Raw genomic sequence first — 12,314 nt, forward strand, 5'->3', positions numbered from 1 at the left:
ACAGAAAAGCTAAGGCAGTTATATTTCACTTGAAGACCTCCTGCAAAAGGAATTCTCAGTACATCACACTATATAATGTAGCACATAATGCTGGTCCTGCAGACAGTCCTGCCCAGCCAGCTGTCATCTCAGGCTGGAACATCGTCTCTACCTAACAGCAGTCAGGTGGAAAAACCAGAGCACAGCCTCACCTATTCATTCTTACCTCCCTCACTGTCTGAGGTATATCTGTCCAGACAGGGCAGATCTTCTTCAAAGACCCGTATGCCATAGTCAACACTACCCTTGTTCATTCTGATCCATCCTCCCGGGGTGCTCTCCACACTCTGCCCACCAGCCCAAAAATTCCCTGGCCTTCAAAAAGTCCCTGAGATAAGCACCATCTCAAAGCTCATCTCCTCTGTGAGCAAATATAGACACAACTCGCTTTATTGCACTTCACTTTATTAAGCTTCGCAGTGTTGTGTTTATTACAAATTTAAGGCAAGACTCTCTGCCAGCAAAAAAATTACAACTCACTTTATTATAGTCTGGAACTGAACCATAATATCTCCACGGTATGCCCATAAATAGCAAAACAACTCCCCCATCTTAATACCCACAGCACTTAACCAATATTCTTTACAGTCTGACATTTAACCATATATAAAATGATTCTGCATTATATGAGAATGGCTAGTTTTATGCACCAACTTGACTAGGCTACATACACTACCCAGTTTTTTGGTCAAACATTATTCAAGATGTTTCCATGAAGGTATATTTCTAGATGTGATTAACGTTTAAATCAGCAGACTTTAAGTAAAGCAGACTATTATCCTTCATAACGTGTTTAGGCTTCATCTAATCATTTGACAGTCTTAATAAAAAAGACTGATCTCTCCTGGAAAAAAGAGAAAATTTTGCCTGCAGAATGCCTTCCAACTCAAATTCCAGAATCTGGGTTTCCAGCCTACACTGCAGGTTTTGGACCTGCTAGCCTCCACAATCACATGAGCCAATTTCTTAAAATCAATCTCTTTCTTCCTCTCTCTCTTACATTCTCTCTCTCTAGTTCTTTCTCCTTCACACACACACACACACACACACTATAAATATACATATACATACCACTATATATGTATACACATACATATGCAGTCATATGCTATATAATGATGTTTCGGTCAATGACAGACCACATCTGGGACGGTGATATACCATATAACCTAGGTGTGCAGCAGGCTATACCATCTGTTGTAAGCACACTCTATGATGTTTGCACAGTGATGAAATCACCTAAAGATGCATTTCTCAGAACATATCCTGGTTGTTAAGTGGTGCATGAATGTGTGTGTCTCTGTGTGTGTGTGTGTGTGTATCCTATTGATTCTGTTTCCTTGGAGAACCCTAACACAATATACTATACAGTTTTAGATTATTCCCTGCAGCATATAAAGTTTGGCCTACTTAAAAGGCTGAATTATCTCTGAACTATTTTTTTAATAGTCCCTACAGTGTTCTATATAGAGCAGGGGTGAAACATTAATTGGTGTTTCTTTATGACTAAACCTTGCATCCTTCCAGTTTCCTAACTGTTCGGCCTCACCTGTGATACACATGTAAATGCATAACAAAGCAATAAGGTGAAAGAGAGAAAAGCAACACTGGCATCATTTTTCTATGGATAAATCCCAAAGATGGTTCAAGTCTATTAAGAATGGGTAATTCTAATATCATATTAATTTGCACATGGACAGTGAAATGTAAAAACTTTGGTTTAATGTTTGTCCTATGATCCTGAAACCCATTCTTCTTAGTTTTTCACCCTCTAGATAGCACTCTCTAGTAAAAAATTATTTCAATCAATCATCAAAATAATAACACAAGGCCTAACTTAAAAGTAATATATTGCACTTAGAAGACTATTCTCAAGATCCATCCATGTTGTTGGCAAATGGCAGTATTTCATTTTTTTTTATAGCTAAGTAGTTTTTCCACTGTACATATGTACCATATATATTTTTAAATCCTCACCCAAGGACATTTTTTCCATTGATTTTTAGAGAACATGAAAGGGAGGGAGAGAGGGGATGGAGAGAGAAAAAGAGAAATATCAATGAGAGACACATTGATTGGTTGCCCCCGCATGCTCCCCAGCCAGGGATCAAACCTGCAACCCACGTATGTACCCTTGACTGGTAATCGAACTCATGACTCTTAGTGTGTAGGCCAATGCTCTAACCACTGAACAACACTGGTAAGGGCCAGATATGTTTTTGGTGGGTTTTTTTTAATTGATTTTAGAGAGAGAGGAAAGGAGAGGGAGAGAGAGATAGAAATATCGATGAGAGAGAACACTGACTGGCCGCCTCCTACATGCCCTCCACTGGGGATTGGGCCCACAACCTGGGCATGTGCCCTAACCAGGAATTGAACTGGCGACCTCTTAGTGCATGGGTCAACACTCAACCACTGAGCCACACCTGCTGGGCCAGATATGTTTTTTTAACTAATTTTTAGAGAGAGGGGAAGGTAGAAAGAGAGAAACATCAGTGTGAGGAACATCAATGGGTTGCCTCCTATACAAGCCCTGAGATTCTGCAACCTAGGTATATGCCCTGACCAGGAAACCCACAACCTTTCATTGTACAGGACAATGCCTCAACCAACTGAGCTACCTAGCCAAAGCTATGTACCATAGCTTCTTTTTTTTTTTTTTAATATATTTTTTGAGAGAGAGGAAGGCAGAGGGAAAAAGAAAGAGAAACGTCAATGTGATAGGCTACCTCCTGCATGCCCCCTACCTGAGACGGAGCCCACAGCCCAGGCAGAGGGGAATGGAACCAGCAACCTTTTGGTGCACTGGACAATGCCAAACCAACTAAGTCACACCAGCCAGGGTTCATACCTTCTTTATCAATCATCTATTGAAGCGAAATATGTCAGAAAGAAAAAGTCTACAACCATATGATTTCACTTATATGTGGGACATAAAACTGAAAGCGACAAATAAACGAGAAAATCAAACAAACAAAAACTCATAGACACAGACAACAGTATGATGGTTACCAGAGGGAAGGGGCATGTGGGATAGTAAAGGGTGAAGGGGGTCAATACATGGTGACGGAAGACTTGACTTTGGGTGGTGGACACACAATGCAATGTACAGATGATGTATGACAGAACTGTACACTTAAAATCTATATGCTTATTAACCAATGTCACCCCAATATATTTTTTTAAAGTAATAAAAATACTTACTTTTCAACAGTCAAATATTACTTCTCAGAGATTATTTATTTATTTTTTTATTTTTTTTATCCTCACCTGAGGACATTTTTCTATTTTTTGTTCAGGTAGAGTGGGAGGGGGAGAGAGAGAGAGAGAGAGAAACATCGATGTGAAAGGGACACATCGAGTGGCTGCCACCCGCACGACCAACCAGGGCCGGGGACAAACTGCAACGGAGGTACATGCCCTTAGCGGGAACCGAACCCGGGTCTCTCGGGACTGCAGGCCGATGCTCTAACCGCTGAGCCAAACCGGCCAGGGCATCTCAGAGATTTTTTAGCTCACTGTAAATCCCCTCCCTTTGAGGAGACATGAAATGTCTGAATCAACCTACTCAAACAAATTGACAAGATGTATTTTCATAGGGATAAGAAGGCCAGTCTGGGGAGATAAATGGTGATAAATGGATATTTGACTTGGGTTGAATATACACTACAGTATACAGATGATGTGAGGCAGAATTGTGCACCTGAAACCTGTATAACTTTGTTAACCAGTGACACTCCAAAAAATTCAATAAAAAACAAAATAAAATAAAAAAGAGCCCTGGCCGGTTTTGCTCAGTGGTTAGAGCATCAGCCTGCGGTCCAGAGAGACCCGGGTTCAGTTCTTGCTAAGGGCACGTACTGTGGTTGCAGTTTGTCCCCGGCCCTGGTTGTTCGTACAGGTGGCAGCCACTCGATGTGTCCCTTCACGTCGATGTTTCTCTCTCTCTCTCCCTTCCTCTCTCTCCCTCCCACTCTATCTGTACAAAACATGGAAAAATATCCTCGGGTGAGGATAAAAAAAAATAATAATAAAATAAAAATAAATAAAAAATGAAGCAAATCTGACCCAAACACTGAAATGGTTTACCCAAAAATTTCTGAGTACCTTCTAAATGCCAGACTCCCATGGGGAACTGAGAAATTTCAAATTATATTAGCTAATGCCAGAACATATAGACTGCTCACATTTTGTAAGCTACAGTGATGTCCACATTTCTACTCCCACCAGTTAAATGCATATCAAAAATCTATTTGTCCCTGTTAAAAGTAATATGCCCAAGATGGAGAAACTCATGCTAAATCTCATGTCAGCAAACTAAAACTTAACTAAGTTTCTATGCTTAGCTCTCCAGAAAAAGGAAGGTCCAGGTCAACCAATCAGCACTTGCCTGCTTAATACCAATTACCTAATCCAGTTCCCAGGCTTCTCTTTGCTTTATGTAAGGAAAGTTAGCCTGCTTTAACTAGTCAGCTAATGCCCTATTACTTCCTTGTTCCTGCTCACTTTGGTCTATAAAAATCTCTCACCTTCTACAGCTCTTTGGAGCTCCTTTCTATTTGCTAGATTGGATGCTGCCAAATTCATGAATTGTTGAACAAAGCCTACTAGATCAGTCAACTATGTGGAAATTTTTCTTTTAACATACCCAAACCTGGTTATATCACTTTGTACTCACTACTGCAATTGCATAATTGAATTTAATACTATGTAAACTGATCATAAATGAGCAAAAATGTGGCTACAAAATTAAGAAGTTACTATTTCTATAAAAATTAAGTTGAATACTTTGGAAATTATCCATAAAGGCACTATTTTCCTTAAAATTTTTTTCGTTTATAAGACAACTACAAAAGACTAGGAAAAAAATTCTAAACCACTAGAATTTTGTACTCAGACTGCTTCGAAGTTTCTAAAGTCTCAAACTACTTTTAAAAAATTAAAACTAGAAAATATAGAAGTTACTATATGTACATAATATATACCAAAACAACGATTCAGCACTCTACTCTTACTCAAAGAAAACTCTTACCCTAGGTCAAAAGATAGGCTACCACATTGCCTACTACTACCAGAACAATCCATTAGGAAAGTAACCTTGCATCTGAATGCTCCCTGAAGCCAAGCTATTCTACCTAAAACTAAAATCCCCCTGTAGAGAAGCAAAAGTTCAAAAAAAGTATATACGTACCAGGTATTCACTATGGCACTATTTATAACAGCCAAGACTCTCTAACCACAATCCAAATGTCCAATAATATGGGAGTGATTGATTAAATTACAGCACATTCACACAATGAAATATTATATAACTGTAAAAAAAAAACAACCATAAAGAATGTCTCTATATAGTTGTATGAGTGATCTCCAGGAAATAATAGAAAGAGTAAAAACCAAGAAGAGAAAATTATGTATAGTTTGCAACCACTCATCTAAGATTGGGTTGGGAGGCAGCAAGTACACAGGAGTGCACATGCATGCACACATACTTGCTTATATGTTTTAAATGGAATGACGGGGAGAGAGGAACAGAGGGAACAGGATAAAAGCTATTTATTTATTTATTATTTATTTTGCTTTGTTCTGCAGACTTGGCTCAGGAACTATGTATGTTTTCCAAAAATATTAACAATTTTTTTTAATCTAAAAGTATTTTACTCCCTAAAATTTAAAAGCATAATGAAACAAACCTAAATATTTATTGACTCAGTATAACCATGCAAAAAAGAATTATTTCAAATAACTTAAAATAAATTTTTACCATAATCCCTAGAAGAATATATCCTAAGAATAAAAAGAACTGGAGAAATATGTTTTAAATTCTTAAACCATTTTCAGTAACTGTATTATTAGTAATACTATTGATAAATAAGAATGGTATCAATATTGTTAGAAACCAAGATTTTCAGCAAGAGATACAAATGTGAAATCAAAGAAGTTCAACAGAAATCTATATTCCTAAATTAAAATTGGAAAAATCAGTATGACACTCATGAAGTATTTTCTCTTAAAAACAAAATCTTTTCTAGCTCTGGCCATTGAGAAAACCTAGAAGCAACAACTAACCTGTGGTATCCCAACAGTGATCCTTGAATACAAATTCCCACTCAAAGGAACCAGGCTCCAAGAAAGGGCTGTTTCCAGATCTGCTGTTGAAAATGCGCAAGATGAACCTAGATTTCTTATCATACCAGAAAACAGTAAGACATCAAAGGTGTGCATGTCAAAAGAACTCAAGAACCAACCTAAAGGTGTTCTCACTGGCCAACAAAGGGATAATTTGATTACCAGTGAAAATACTAACTATAATGGACTTTAAAAATAATCAAATGTGTTAAAATTTGTGTGTTTAATAATGATATTGTTAAAAATAAACAAAAAGACATCATTAGCTATTTTTGGAGCTATTAAGGACCCTCGAAGAGTTGTAAATAAAGGAAAAGAATCATTTATTTAACCCGTTTTCCCTGTATAAAGTGTGCCTCCGAGTAACCAAGTAACTGAAAGAGAAACTTCTCCATGGAAGTATCACAGCTAATAAATGAAGAAGAAATGATGACACCAGAATAGCAACATCTCACAAACCCCTAACTAAATAATGGAGGCATGCAAATTATAAGTGGCCACTAACATACCGAAGAAAAACATAATCAGATATTATATGCTGTTGCAAACCATGTGTATAAAATATTCTTACAACAAAAATGAACCTAAATAAAATCAAACCTCTAAAACTAACATTCAGTTGATAGGAACACGGGGTGGGTGGGGGATAAACATGTTAAATGATACCAGTGAGATGCACTGAATATGAATGAATGAATGAATGAATGAATGAATGAATGAAACCTACAGGTTAAAAGATTTTAAAGCAAACAGATCAACTGAATGTAATGTGTAGATGGACCTTATTTAGATCCTGATTTATATAAATCAACTGCAAAAAGAGTGCAAAATACCTTTGGAATGATAATGGTATTGTGATTAATTTTAAGAAAATAGCCTTAACTTTCAGTGGAAGTACTGAAATATTTAGATAAAATGATATAATAACTAGAATTTGCTTCAAGAAATGCAGTGGGAAAGGGGCACAAGGAAACAAAACGGCTGAGTGGGCGCCGGGTGTGTCCACAGCAGTTCACGGCACTGTTTCTCCACTTTTATATATATTTAAAATTTTCCTTAACTAAGTTTTAAAAATTTGAAAAATGACTATACATTCATGGTTTATACAAGTTTTCCCTTCAGTTCTTGTGGCATCAGTAGCAATACTCAGACGCTTTCCGGTCTGCCCTCAGAAATGCATGCCCTCGTTTGTCTAAATTATAAACTAAAAGCACAGAGCATGCTACATAGGAGGTGCTCAATAAATTTAAATTAATAAATTCTGTTTGTTATATATCGCCCTTGCTCTGGTTAAACTCTCCAATAACTTTAAGCTGTTGATTCAATTTGTAGTAGAGAACGAGTAAATATTACCAAATGCAAAAAAATGAGACAAAAAATCCCAAACCCTGCATTTAACCTTTTATTTTTATTTATTTTTTATCCTCACCCGAGGACATTTTTTGACATTTTGTTCAGATAGAGTGGGAGGGAGGGAGAAAGAGAGAGAGAAACATCGACGTGAAAGGGACACATCGACCACAGGACCCAACCAGGGCCGGGGACAAAATGCAACCGAGGTTAAACTGCAACCGAGGTACGGCCCTTACCGGGAACCGAACCCGGGTCTCTCCAGACCACAGGCCGACGCTCTAACCGCTGAGCCAAACCAGCCAGGGCTAATCTTTTAAATCTAAATTCCACAAATGATGCTTATTCTTTTATTGTGGTAAAAAACATGTAGCAAAATTTATCAAATTAATCACATTTAGGTTTATAGTTTAATAGGGTTAAATGCTGTATATTCACATTGTTGTGAAAAGTTCTCCAGAACTTTTCTAGTTGAAAAACTAGAACTCTATACCCATTAAACCAAGATGCTTGTTCTTAATATTTCCTACCCATTGCCTATTCTATCCTATACATGCCTCTAACTAACACAACAGCTTTCAAAGTATAATTCTTCTGATGATAGAGCAATCATATTTTTTAAGAAAACACAAAATAACTAGCCCTTAAAGGAAATGTGAGAGGTCAGAAATATGAATGTGAACAGAAGATACAAAAGCCCAGTGTAGAAAAGAGGACAGACAGGGCTGGAACTGGCTTCAGGATCACTCTGAATAGCATGAGGGGCCAGAAGAGGCAGGCCCACAGCTACGAGAAGTCAAATGAGGCAGCAATGACTATAGAAGCAATAGTCCTTTCATGTTTACATTCAACAGAGGCTTACCACTCCTCCTAGTGTCCTACACGGGTGTCCTACAACCATGATGGCAAGACTGCTGATAAGGACACAGTGCCAATCTAAGAATCCTTAGATCTGGTACTTAGGAAAGCACTGTGCCAAGCCTTATTCAACAGACTTCCAGTTAACTATGCCTATTCAGACCTACAAAATAATAATAATAATGATTCAGCTATAAATTCAATAACAGCCCTGGCCCGTTTTGCTTCGCGGTTAGAGCATCGGCCCGCAGACCAGAGAGTCCTGGGTTCGGTTCCACTATGGGCACGTACCTCGGTTACAGTTTGTCCCCGGCCCTGATTGGGGTCGTGTGGGTGGCAAGTACTCGATGTGTCTCTCTCGCAATGATGTTTCTCTCTCTTCCTTCCTCTCTTCCTCCTGTTCTATCTGAAGATAAATGCAAAAATGCCCTCGGGTGAGGCTAAAAAAGTAAATAAAATAAATTCAATAACAATAATCTACCATAGTATAACTATGTACCAAATATGTAAGAAAAAGGATCATTGGTACTTTCTGCCTATTACTATAGTTTTAATTAACTTTGGTATTTCTACCTTAGAAAGTTGAACCCTGAGTAAATTGCTACCTTTGAAAATCATTTTCAGCCCTGGCCAGATGTTTCCTTTTCACCAATGTTTCTCTCTCTCTCCCTCTCTCCCTTTCTCTCTTTAAAATCAATGAAGACATATTTTTAAAAAGAAAAAAATCACTTTCATACATTATTCTTCCAAAGTACAACTCCCAGCTGAGCCTCCATGGGGACCACTCTAGGAAAGATAAAGAGATTTTTTTCCACACACAAGACTGAGGACATTGGCAGGGTCAGACTTGTCAAAGGTCTGTTTACAGAAAAGACCAAGAAATCTTAGGAGGAAACTCATTCTAATTCAAGAGCCTAGGTTTAATCCAAGTAAGCCAGACAACATGAGAACAGAGTGTAGCTTGGAAGACAATAAGGTGTCTATCACTCACACTATGCTGCATAAAACAAGTGAGCTAGAGTTAAAGGCACTTTTCTAAAAGGCTCTGTAAAACAATAAAATCTGAGGACTTGGCAGCACAAGAAGCAGCAGCTGTTAGCCACCAAACCGAGAGCAGCACTGGTGATGATGACCATCCTGGTGACCCAGCCATGATGGCTGCCCTCTAAACATGATGACTTTGCACTGGCAACAATGGTTGTACTTACAGTCGTGGGTACAGGGGTGGGAGCTCCCAGCTGGGCCTCCAGCAGGCTGGGTTTGGGTATGTGTGTATATGCACAAACACAAGGCTATGTGTGTGTATAACAGACACGTATTAACAGTGCAGCTGGAGAGCATCCAGGAAGAAAACGGGTAAATCACTAAGGAACTGCCACTTTTCCTAGACTGACTGATTTTTTTTTTTTTTTACTATTATATAGTAGCACAAATAAAACTTAATTTTGAAGAAACAAAATCTATATAAAGTAGAACATTTTGAGGCCTAACAGGAAGAAAATAGTAAAATTTAATACAGAATGTATAATAAAGTCTCATTTATGCTTTGACAATTCTTGCCTTCTCAAACCAACAAAATAATCCATATGAATGTTATCTTAAAACAGAAAAAGTATGGTTTAAAAAGTAATTTTCTGGAAATTTCAATTATTTAGGAAGAACATAAATTTTAGTCAAGGAAATAAATAACCTTGCCTTGTTCTAATCATCTGGAAATTATTAGGGAGTAAATGTATCATAAACTTAATAGGCCATCAAAGGCAGCACAATATGAAAGTACAAGATTCAGGGTTAGGGGACCTGGTCTGAGACCTGGGCTTGCCACCACTGCTCACAAGCCTGCACCAGAACAAATACTAAGAGAGTGCTCATTGCTCCATAGGCCAGTTTCACACACTTTATACTAAGTCGGTTCTCATCACCCTCTGAGGCAGATCCTACTATTACCTCCATCTCACCCATGGGGACAGATACAGAGCAGTGGACGCGCATGCTCAGGATCCCTTGGCTGGTGAAGGCTCGCCCAGGCTGAGCCCCAGACGCTGCTCCAAATCAGCGAGCTGTGAAGACTGGGCCTTCCTTACTTTTCTCAGTTAGCAGGACTCCTTGTGTCCCTTTGCCTTTATGCCTTTTAACTTTAGGGCTCTTATAAATAATGACATAACTAATGTGGAAAATGTCTTGTAAACTGTACAGTGGTATACAGATGACAGTTAAATGTCTACCATCCACAAACATGCTATGATTTTTCATTTGATATTATAGTATAGAACACTATTATTACTGATTCATACATATAAAAACTTGTTTTCAGTTAACTGGAAATGCACTTATGGATACTGACATTTCAGTAAACATGAACATTAAATCTCTAAAATTAAAACCTCCATTATCATTACTAGAAATCTACATTTCCTTCTTGGCTAGAATCCCAGAAACAAAGAAATTCCAAATATGCATTATATCCATAACAGTTTTCACACAAGAATAAACAGGCTAGCCATTTTTAATTTCCCAAACTTATTTCTGCAACAGGATCACAGATAGGGAACAGGTAGGGAACTTTTATATCAAACATGGTTCCAAAAAGAATACTAAACAGTTTAGAAGGATATAGGTTAGACATGTCACCATGGCACCCAGCTGAGGGAGGGGCTACAGGCAGTCAAGTTTTGGTCCTATGAGCCTTCCTTGCCCCAATACACAGAGAACCCTCAGACCCAAGGATAACCAATACTGTGGCTGGGGAGAGGCTAGTTAAGTGAAATCTGGACACATGGGGCCAGAATCCATACTGGGAATTAAGCACATATTAAAGGGAGTGGAAGCTGAAAGAATACATGGAGTGAAAGAAGTTCCTCAAAGATTCATAAGCAGGCCAAGGTCAGAGGGAGTTGAGAACCATGAACAGAAGATATAAACAGTATAAAGATGCCATAGAGGCCCTGGCAGTGTGGGTCAGTGGTTAGAGCGTCAGTGCATGAACCAAAGGGTCACAGGTTCGATTCCTGGTCAAGGGTCATGCAGGAGGCAACCAATCAATGTCTCTCTCTCTTTTCTCTTTCTCTTTTTCTCTTTCTCTCTCCCTCCTTCCCTTCCACTCTATCTAAAAATCAGTGGAGGAATATCCTTGGGTAAGGATTCACAAGAACAAAAACAAGATGATGAATGGATTAAGCAGTACAAATTGCTAGTTACAAAACAGTTATGGGGATATAAAGTAAAACATAGGGAATACAGTCACCAATATTGTAATAACTATGTATGGTGCCACATGGGTACTAGAAATATTGGGAGGAACACTTTGTAAAGTATATGATTGTCTAACGCTATGCTGAATAAATCATAATTATAAAATAAACATTAATAATAAACAAAATTTTTGAAAGAACGTATATATATATGTGTGTGTATATATATATGTATGTATGTATGTATATATATAAACTGTATAAAGGAATCAGAAAAAAAAAACAGTAATACCCCCAAAAGATTAAGGGGAAAAAGACATGCACAGCCAATTTACAAATGGAACTAATGAACTTCTAAAGAAGAAAACAAAACAACAACAAATCAACTTCACCAATAATTTAAACAGGCAAAGAAAGACAAAAATGAGATGTTTTGCACCTGGCACCCAACTTTGGCAAGGATGCTCTAAAGGGTCACTCAACACTCTGCTAATAGAAGTGTTAATTAGAACCTTTCAGGAGGGCAGTTTAGTAACAGGAATCAAGAGCTCTAAAAATAAAATGTAAAGATAGTCAAATATATGGTGACAGAATGAGTTTTGACTTTGGGTGGTAAACACACACTGCAAAAACAGATGATATATTATAGAAATGTACACTTGAAACCTATATAATTTTATTAACCAATATCGCTCCAATAATTTTAATTATAAAAAATACCCACACCATCTTAGCCAGTGATTCTAGTTC

General features: G+C 37.8%; 1 protein-coding gene across 30 annotated transcripts in view; it reads right to left on the reverse strand.

Moving 5' to 3' along the window:
* The window catches only part of MARCHF8 (membrane associated ring-CH-type finger 8), a 184,605-nt gene that overhangs the window by 146,515 nt on the left and 25,776 nt on the right, over nt 1-12,314 (reverse strand). For 11 of the 30 annotated variants that reach the window (XR_004959965.1, XR_004959967.1, XR_004959966.1 and 8 more), the window contains exons 3-4: nt 6,106-6,220; nt 5,231-5,351 (exon numbers count right to left, since the gene is read on the reverse strand). The exons of 9 other annotated variants lie outside the window; for them this stretch is intronic. The gene's annotated coding sequence lies outside the window, so the exon portion shown is untranslated. The remainder of the gene's footprint in view (nt 1-5,230; nt 5,352-6,105; nt 6,221-12,314) is intronic. 10 more of the 30 variants (XM_036264739.1, XM_036264738.1, XM_036264735.1 and 7 more) reach the window with 5 other exon arrangements.

The sequence above is a fragment of the Molossus molossus genome, unplaced genomic scaffold (genome assembly GCF_014108415.1).
Source record: "Molossus molossus isolate mMolMol1 unplaced genomic scaffold, mMolMol1.p scaffold_m16_p_17, whole genome shotgun sequence".
NCBI lineage: Eukaryota > Metazoa > Chordata > Mammalia > Chiroptera > Molossidae > Molossus > Molossus molossus.